Consider the following 9853-nt stretch of genomic DNA (forward strand, 5'->3'; position numbering starts at 1 on the left):
TAGTGCTGTACCAGTGATCTACATGCCACGGTTTTCTTTTATTGTTTCTTTTAATATTGTTTAGACTTGTTTACTTGTATGTGTGTGTGTGTGTGTGTGTGTGTGTGTATGTGTGTGTGTGTGTGAGTGTTTTGCCTGCTTGTATGAGCACTATGTACATGCCTTTGGAGGTTAGATGAAGACATCAGATTCCCTGGGACTGGAATACAGTATGCTAGCTAGTCCCATGTACTGTACAGGATCGTTATGAACGGCTATGTGAGTGCCAGGAACTGAACCCAGGTCCAGTCCAAGAGCAGCAAGTGCTAAACTAACTTTCCACTTCTAATTTTATCTTTTAATTGCTTATAAGTCCTAAAAACCTTTCAGGATATTTTATATGTAAGCATATATTTTGTATCTCAGATCTCTGAAATAATCTGACTTTCGTGCTTTTTGTCAGATCAGTCCAAACTACTAAACTAAAAGCAAAGCCCAATTCAGAAAAAGGATATCTCTGCAAGAGGAAAACAGAAAAGCCCTTTGTGTGGCAGAAATAAGGGCTAATCACTCCATGTAAATCCATGCCAATCTAATTTCTGAAATCCTATTTTAGATGTGGTTTTTGCTTGTTTGTGGATATGTACTTTAAAAGAAGGTACAGAAATATGAAAATTAAAAGGATTTTAATATACAAACTCAGCTTATAAGGCATCTTAGATCTGGAGTTGTTAGGACAAACTGCTCTTCTCTGTGGCTTTCCTGTAATGCCAGCCCCACTCTGTTTCCTTCATTGTGTGTTTCAGGGTCACTGGTGGTGAGTTCTTTAGATATGTGTGTCTTAGCTGAATACTTGGTGCTAAAAAAAGTATTTATTGGACCCATAATTTGGCAACACACGATACTAACTGACAATTTACTGAGTGTCATTTTCAAATAGACTTTTAAGAAGTTCATTTAAAGGAAATCACAGGTCTGGGCATGTGGGTCACTGGAGGGCACCTGCCTGTCCTGGCATATGCAAAACCCTGAAATTAATAGCCAGCAATCCCAAAGCCAAAAAGGAAACCCAGGAAGCTACAGACAATCCTTGCCTGAAGAGTTGTTTCTATTTTTTTAAGTACCACTTAAGGGCTAGAGAGATGGCTCCCTAGTTCAGAGCACTTACTGTTCGTGCAGAGGACCTGAATTCAGTTCCCAGTACCACACAGCAACTAACAACCATCTGTAACTTCAGTACCAAAGGATCTGACACCCTCTTCTGGCCTCCATGAGCAACCAGGCATGTATGCAGTGCACACACATACATATGTGCAGACAAAACACTCCTATACATTAAAAGTGAAATTACTACTTAATTGTTTAAAGCCAGCATGTCATTCCACAGCCTGCTTTTCATATACTATCCGCTAATCTGCACAGCAATTCATAGAGTACTGTTGTCTCCCTTCATTACAGATGGTGAACTGAAGCTTGGAAGATATTTGCTCAAGGTATATGAATATCTAGAAAATGGTGAAAATGGATTTGAACAAGAGAAGCCTTATAGCCAAGCTAAACTGTAACCCACACACTTGTGCACATTTCTGTTTAGGGGTACTCCTCTAAGAACAATCCTTTACCCATTCTTGGCTTACTACCCAGGGGATTTTACTTGCTGCTCTAAAGATGGAAAGAATTTCTTTCTCACCTTCACATCAAAAAAAAAAAAAAAAAAAAAAAAGGAAAGAAAGAAAAAGAAATCCCATGACATCAACAAGGGACTCCTACTGGTGATGTATTAAAACCAGAAATACAAATAAACATTTTGCAATCTGGAAATGACTTCTCCTTTATAAACTATTTCTTTGATATAGATTATCTGTGACAAACTAGGAAAGACACTTAACTATGACTGGTTATTACTAATAAGAGCTGTACAGGGCCTTAGAAAATATGTCAGAAAATGCTTGCAAACCTAAGACATTCTTATCAGATGACCAAAAGAAAACGAAAAGCACTTCACAACAAGATGTAAGTTCAAAACAAGGCTCGCACACAGATGATCATAGTGGTTTGTCTGAAGCAGAAAAAACTTGGACACAACCCAATTACCCATCAACAGATGAGCAGTTAAACAAATTGTGGTATGTTCACACAGCAATCACACTTAGCAACTAAAAGAAACAAACTACTAATAAATGCTTCAACACTGCAGTCATAGAAACATGCTGAAAGAAGCCAAATAGTCAAAGTGATTTAAAAGATTTGGGGGAAAAAAAACCATATATGTCAGTGGCTATATGAGGCACAGTTGGTTAGGAGGGCAATGGCCACAAACTGGTACAGGGGAACACTTCTCCCTTTATTTATTCACCTCACACCCTGATTGCAGCTCCCCTCCTTCCTACTACCCCTTCATCCCATCCCTCCCTCCCCCGCCCGCCCTGGGGACCAACCCTCCCTGGCACATCAGGACTAAGTACATCCTCTTCCACTGAGGCCAGACAAGGCAACCCAGCCAGGAGAAAGGGATGTAAAGGCAGGCAACAGAGTCTGAGTCAGAGGCAGTCCCTGATCCAATTGTTGGGGTCCAGACCATGCATGTTCTTTGGCTGGTGGTTCAATCTCTGTGAGTCCTCATTGGTTAGTTGGCTTTGTAGGTCTTCCTATGGGGTTCCTATTCACTAAGGCTCTTGCAATCCTTTCCCCTGATTTTTCCACAATCCCTGAGCTCTGCCTAATGTCTGGGTGTGGGTCTCTGCAACTGTCTCTATCAGCTGCAGAATGAAGCCTCTCTGAAGACAGTTATGGTAGGCTCCTGTCTGCAAGCATAGCAGAGTATCAATAATGTCAAGGATTGGCTCTTCCCATGGGAGGGTCTCAAGCTGAGCCAGTCACTGGATGACCTTTCCCTCTATCTCTGCTCCACCTTTATCCCTGCACAGCTTGTAGCCAGGGCAAATTTTGGGTAGAAGGCTTTGTGGGTAGGTTGATGTCCTCTCTTCCCTCCACTGGAAGTCCTGCCTGGCTACAGGAGATGGCCACTTCAGACTCCACACACTGCTAGGAGTCTCAGCTAGGGTCACCCCATATCCTTGTAGGAGCCCCTCCCCACTTCCAGGTCTCTGGATTTTCTCATAAAAATCCCCTCACCAATTCCCCTTCTGTCTCCTGCCCTCTGACTTCCCTAACACTTGTTCTCCTGCCAGTCCCTTCTTCCACCAAGCATATGCTGGCAAGGATGTGGAGTTGGTGGGAGTGCAAACTTGTACAACCATTTTGGAAATCAATTTGGTGGTTTGTCAGAAAATTAAAAATAGTTCTACTTTAAGACCCAGCTCTAGCACTCTGGGCATGTACCCAAAATATGCTCCACCATATCACATGACACTGGTTCAACTATGTTCATAGCAGCTTTATTCATATAGCCAGAGACAGGAAATGACCCAAAAGTCCCCCAACCAAAGAATAGATAAAGAAAATGTGGTTCATTTACACAATAAAATACTATTCAGCTATTAAAAACAAAGACATCATAAAATTTTCAGGCAAATGGATGGAACTAGAAAATATCATCCCGAGTGAGGTAACCAAGACCCAAAAGGACATGTGTGGTATTTACTCTCTTATAAGTGGATATTAGCCATAACATACGGGATAATCACATTGCAATCCAGAGACCTAAAGAAGCTAAGTAAGAAGAAGGGCTCAAGGGAGGATGCTTAAATTCACACAGAAGGGAAATAAAAGTCATTGGAAGTGCATGGAGACGAGGGAACTTCTTATCTTTTGACTAAAGCAGCTGTTATAACTTTTAAATATTTGTCAATAAAATATTTAAAAGTGGGAATGTTTTATTTCAAAGTTATACTTTAATAAGTTGGTCTTTAGGTTTTGTTTTATTTTATTTTATTTTTTGAAATAGCATCTCACTATGTAGCCCTGGATGTCCTGGAACTAGCTCTGTAGAACAGGCTGGCCACTAACTCACTGAAATCTGCTTGCTTCTATGTTACAAGTGCTGAGATTAAAGGTGTGCACCACCACCTTAAAGGCAGTATATAATTATAAACTAAAACAATGGATAGTTCGGATCTTGAATGGCCCCCAAAGGTCCATGTATTGAAAACTTGGTCCCAACTTTTGGTACTATGAGGAGGTAGCTGACTTTTAGATAATGAAGGGACATTAGATCATTGCAGGTGGTGGTGGTTTGAATTCAAATACCCCTCATAGGGTCATATATTTAAATGCTTGGTCCCCAATTAGTAGAAATGTTTGACTGTTTAGAAATGATTAGGTGTGGCTGTCTTGGAGGTTTTAAAAGCCCAAGTCATTCCCACTTAGCTCGCTCTCTCTCTCTCTCTCTCTCTCTCTCTCTCTCTCTCTCTCTCTCTCTCTCTCTCTCCCTCCCTCTCTCTCTCTCTCTCCCTCCCTCTCTCTCTCTCTCTCTCTCTTTCTCTCTCTCTCTCTCCTCTCTCCTCCCCACTCCCACCCCCACCCCTGTGCCTCCTTGTTGCATATGGATCAGAAGCAATCTCTCAGCTATTGCTCCAGCACTGTGCCTGCCTGCTGCCAGGACAATCCTAACTCTCTGGGGCTATAAACAATTAAATATGTTCTTTTCTGGGTAGCCTTGATAACAGTGGTCACGACAATAGGAAAGTGACTAAGTGACTAAGATAGGGTGTGCCCTTCCCGAGGATGTTAGGACTCTTCTCTTCCTCCTTTTTCTTTTGCTTCCTGGCCACCATAAAATCAATTTCTTTACATGTTTTCTCACCATGATGTATTTCTCCAGCCACAGGCCTCAAGCAACCACAGACTGACACCTTTGAAACTATGAGCCAGTTTGTTTTCATTTATTTTGTTACAGGGACTGAAAGCATAAGTACACACACACACACACACACACACACACACACACAAAATCAGTGGTAGAGCCTAGCAGACCTGAGGCCCTAAGTCAAATCTCAGCACCACTAAAAAGAAAGTTAACACAGTTTTAGAAGGCTTAAAAAGAAATAGTGCACCTATACCCACCCTTGCTTGCCCTTATTAACATATCACACCACAGTGTCACGGAATCTGTGACACAGAGTGAGTGCTTACCTGCTCCACTCCTGAAAATGCCGCTGCCAGCATGGCAGAGAGGAAGGGAGGGATCAGTTTCTAGTCTGAGGTTTTGACTTGGATCACTTTTCCAAACAGCCTGCTAGAGAAGAGCTATGGATACATATACAATAATCAAATGAGATTTTGCTGCTTTCCCCTTTTTTTTTTTGTAAATTAGCATAAGAATTTTAATCAGTGGGGATCAGGAGATAGTTCAACAGTTAGAGCTGCTCTTCCAGAAAACCCTGGCTCAGTTTCCAGCATGGTGGTCCAAAAGTATCCATAAACCAATCCTTGGGAATCCAATACTCTCTTGCGGTCTCTAGGAACGCCAGGCACATATGTGGTACACAAACATACATATAGGCAAAACCAGCGTATCCATATCATCAAAATACTTTCTGAGCCTTAAACAGGTCTGAATGACAGTGCAAACCTGAAGTCCAGTGTTTGTATGACTTGAGTCTAGGAAGGTATCTGTACAGTATGGAAAGATTCTGTCTTTTAAAACATATATTTGGGACTCTCACTCATGAGGGCAGGGGTGAGTCCACACTCCCTCCCCACTCTCTATCCTGGGAGAGGTCGCCTAGAACTCTCTGGGCACAGGTGGTGATATTCCCTGGGAACAAACACTTGCAGCCCAAGGCCAGACCGGCCGAGTTTCATCAGGACTGGTGGCCTACCTGCAGTTTGCAGAACACTTGGAAGAACCACAGTTGCATCAGGACTGGGCACTGCCATCGGAACTCACAGCCTATCCAGAGAGCCAAACACCCAGGAGCAATCTCCCTCTGGAGACCACAGGCCCACAGACACACAGAAAACAAGCTCTAGTAAAAGACAACAAGATCACTTAACATCAACTATAATAAGATGGCAACTCACTAGAGAAACAAAATTTAGACTTAAAATATATTTCATGGTGATGATAGAGATCCTCAAGAAGTTCATAAATAACACACTTAAAGAAATAGAGGAAAGCCAGGAGAACACAGGCAAACATGTTGAAGCCCTTAAAGAAGAAACACAAAAAACACAAAAATCAGTTAAAGAGCTAAAGGAAAGCACAAACAGGTGAAAACAGAAGTAGAAACAATGAAGAAATACAAAAGGAGACAACCCTGAAGTTGGAAAACCTAGAAAAGTCATAGGGAGTCAAAATTATTGGAGAAAACTTCCCTAACCTAAAGAAAGATATAGCCACAAACATACAAGAAGCCTACAGAGCCCCAAATAGACCAGAAAAGAAATTCTTCCCAACACATAATATCAAAACAACAGATGTTCAAAACAAAGAAAGAATACTAAAAGCAGTAAGGGAAAAAAGGACAGATTAATAGGCAGACCATTCAGAATTACAACAGACTTTTCAACAGAAACTATGAAAGCTAGAAGATCCTGGACTGACTTCATACAGACCCTAAGAGAACACAAATGCCAGCCCAGGTTACTATATCCAGTAAAACTCTCAATTACCATAGATAGAGAGACCAAGATATTCCAGGAGAAAAACAAATTTACACAATATCTGTCCACAAATCCAGCCCTACAAAGGATAATAGGTGGAAAAATACAACACAAGGAGGGAAACTATACCCAAGGAAAAGTAAAAAAAAAATAATCATGCAAGAAAACCAAAAGAAGAAAAGCACACAAGGATAATTCTATCTCTAATAACCAAAATAATAGGAAACAATAATCTTATTCCTTAAGATCTCTTAACATCAATGGACTCGATTCCCCAATAAAAAGACAGATGATCAGACTGGATATGTAAACAGGATCCAGCATTTTTCTGCATACAGAAAACTCATCTCAGAGACAAAGACAGGTACTACCTCAGAGTTAAAGGTTGGGAAAAAAAACTTTCTATGCAAATGGTCCCAAGAAACAAGCTGGAATAGCCATCCAAATTTATCGAATAAAATAGACACTTTTTACTCATCAAAGGAAAAAATCTATCAAGGTAAACTCTCAATCCTGAACATCTGTTTTCCAAATACAAGGGCACCCATATTCATAATAGAAACTCTACTAAAGGTCAAAGCATATATTGCACCACATACAATAATAGTGGGAGACTTCAACACCTCACTCCCATTATGGACAGATCATGGAAGCAGAAACTGAACAGAGACACAGTAAAACTAACAGAAGTTATGAACCAAATGGATTTAACAGACATCTGTAGACTATTTCATCCTAAAAACAAGAAGAATATACCTTCTTCTCAGTACCTCATGCACTTTCTCCAGAACTGACCATATAGTCAGACAAAAAACAGGCCTTAACAGATACCAGAACATTGAAATAATCCCACGCACCCTATCAGATCACCATGGACTAAGGCTGGTCTTCAATAACAACAAAACCAACAAAAAGCCCACATACACAAGGAAGCTAAACAATGCTCTACTCAATGATAGCTTGGTCTGGGAAGAGATAAAGAAATCAAAGACTTTTTAGAATTTAATGAAAATGAAGCCATACTGATACAGAGGAGGATGCTTGCAGCTAACCATTAGACTGAACACGAGGACCCCAATGAAGGAGCTAGAGAAAGGACTGAAGGAGCTGAAAGGTTCTGCAACAACATTGGAAGAACAAAATGACCACCTAACCAAACCCACCACAGTTCCCAGGGACTAAAACACCAACTATTGAGTTTGAATGGAAAGACCCATGCCCCCAGGTGCATATGCAGCAGAGGATAGCATTTTTTTACATCAATGAGAGGAGAGCCCTTAGGTCCAGTGAAGGCTCATTTTCCCAGTGTAGGGAAATGCCAAGGTGCTGAGGTAGGAGAGGGTGGTTGGGAGAGGGAGCACCTTCATGGAGGCAATGGGAGGAGGAGTGGAGGATGGGATTGTGGGAAAGGGATAACATCTGAAATGTAAATGCAGAGAATATCCAATAAAAAAATTGGGGAAGAAGTATATTTGGGAATACTCATATTCCTTTAAACAGAGATGTAAAGCTTAAAGCAGTTTCTACTGATTTGGGGATGACAACTTCTGAAGGGAATACTTAGGTCAAAGAACTAAGTTATTAAGCTATCTTAATAACTTAGTTTTAATAACAAAGAGCTAAGTTTTAAGCTATCTAGAGACTGAATCTGAAGACAAAGGCAGCTGAATTTTGAAATTTGAGGCTTAAATGCTTATTTGGACTTATGATACCTTTTGACAAAGTGCTATATCAAAAATGTTCAGCTACGGATGCAAAGCAATCCTGTTGTGGGAGTGTGCCATTTCCTATATTAGTAATGAGAAAGGAATGGGTAAGGATTTTCTGCAAGAATCACAGTACACAGTTGGGTGGGGTTTGGGGTGGAAGCAGATGATATAACTTATCTACATGGATGTGGACAAAAGAATAGATTGTGATAATACTCTGCTATCATTTGATTTTATCTACAAAGTTCCAGTGAATACCTGCTCAGAGGGAATAAATGTTCCAAGGTCACAGATATAATACTTTTCCTCAGACCTGGGGAACAGCTTAGTGGTAAATTTTGTCTAACAAACACAAAATATAAAAACAAATCAAACCAGATGACTAACAAAACCATAACCCCCAAATATGGTTGCAAATACCTAATATTTCCTCAAGGGCAGAGTCTACCCATTTCCCTTGACTGTGGGTGAGATTTAATGACTAGCTTTTGAGACTAAATCTCTCTCTCTCTCTCTCTCTCTCTCTCTCTCTCTCTCTCTCTCTCTCTCTCCTGGATCCTTTGTTCTGGGGTGAGAGAGCTATTGCCACCCAAAGAGAAAAGTAAATGACTGATAAGTGGTGTCTGTAGTAAACAGTGAGTGAGCCTTCTTGAAAGTCTATGTCATGCCTCCAAATGCCTGTCTCAGCTGCAACCCTGATTTATGACCTCAGGAGAAGCCATAAACCAGAGCTAGCCAGGAAAATTGCATCGGTTTCCTGACCCACACAAACGGAGAGAATACATTTTGCTAACTGAAGTTTTAACACCCTTGTAGATACTCTGTGTCTCCATTAAAGCAAATTTCTGCATGTTATCAAGATGTTCTATGTATTCATACATATACACAAATATATACCCGGAGAGGAGGGGAAAGCATTTCACTGCTGCTGCCCAGATGCTCTCTCTCCAATGCTCTGACCTGAGACTAGAGGGCCAAGACACTGCTCTGCTTTCCTGTGTTTGCTCAAAACGTTACCTAGGGGCATGAGGCCTAAAAGCTTTCTCTAATCACTTGTTTAGTTAAGCCCAAGCAGGAGCTACACATTGTTTATAACTACTTGATTTAAGCAGTTTAAAGTCACAAATATGCTCTGAAACACTCCTCTAAAACTTCCTTTGGAACGAGGAAACCATGTGCACTCCCTCTACAGGGAACCACTTGGATGCCCCTGGTCTCCCTCTCCTGCCTGAGAGCGGAAACCTACAGAAATTGTAAAGTCTGTCACATGGGAAGGTTAGGGCTTCCTGTGACAAGTCTGCACAGTGTGTCCTGTCAGCTTCCAATGATAGATTTTAGCAAGTTATAGGTAGATTTGCTCCTCATACCGATTTGTAATTTCCATCAAACATTCCCAGTTAACCCGACTTCCCTAATCTGTTCAGGACTGCAGAACTGACTCAGCTGCTGAAACTTGACCCTGTAAGTCTTTAGAACTGTTATATACTAGACACAAGATACTTAAGTTTCTGGCCAGAAACACGCAGACGTTCTGGAGCTATAGTAAAGCACATGTAATTAGTCATCTAGTCTGTCTTCAGAAGGGACTTTTTAGTTTC

This window comes from Micromys minutus, assembly GCF_963924665.1.
Source record: "Micromys minutus genome assembly, chromosome: 1".
NCBI classification, from domain to species: domain Eukaryota; kingdom Metazoa; phylum Chordata; class Mammalia; order Rodentia; family Muridae; genus Micromys; species Micromys minutus.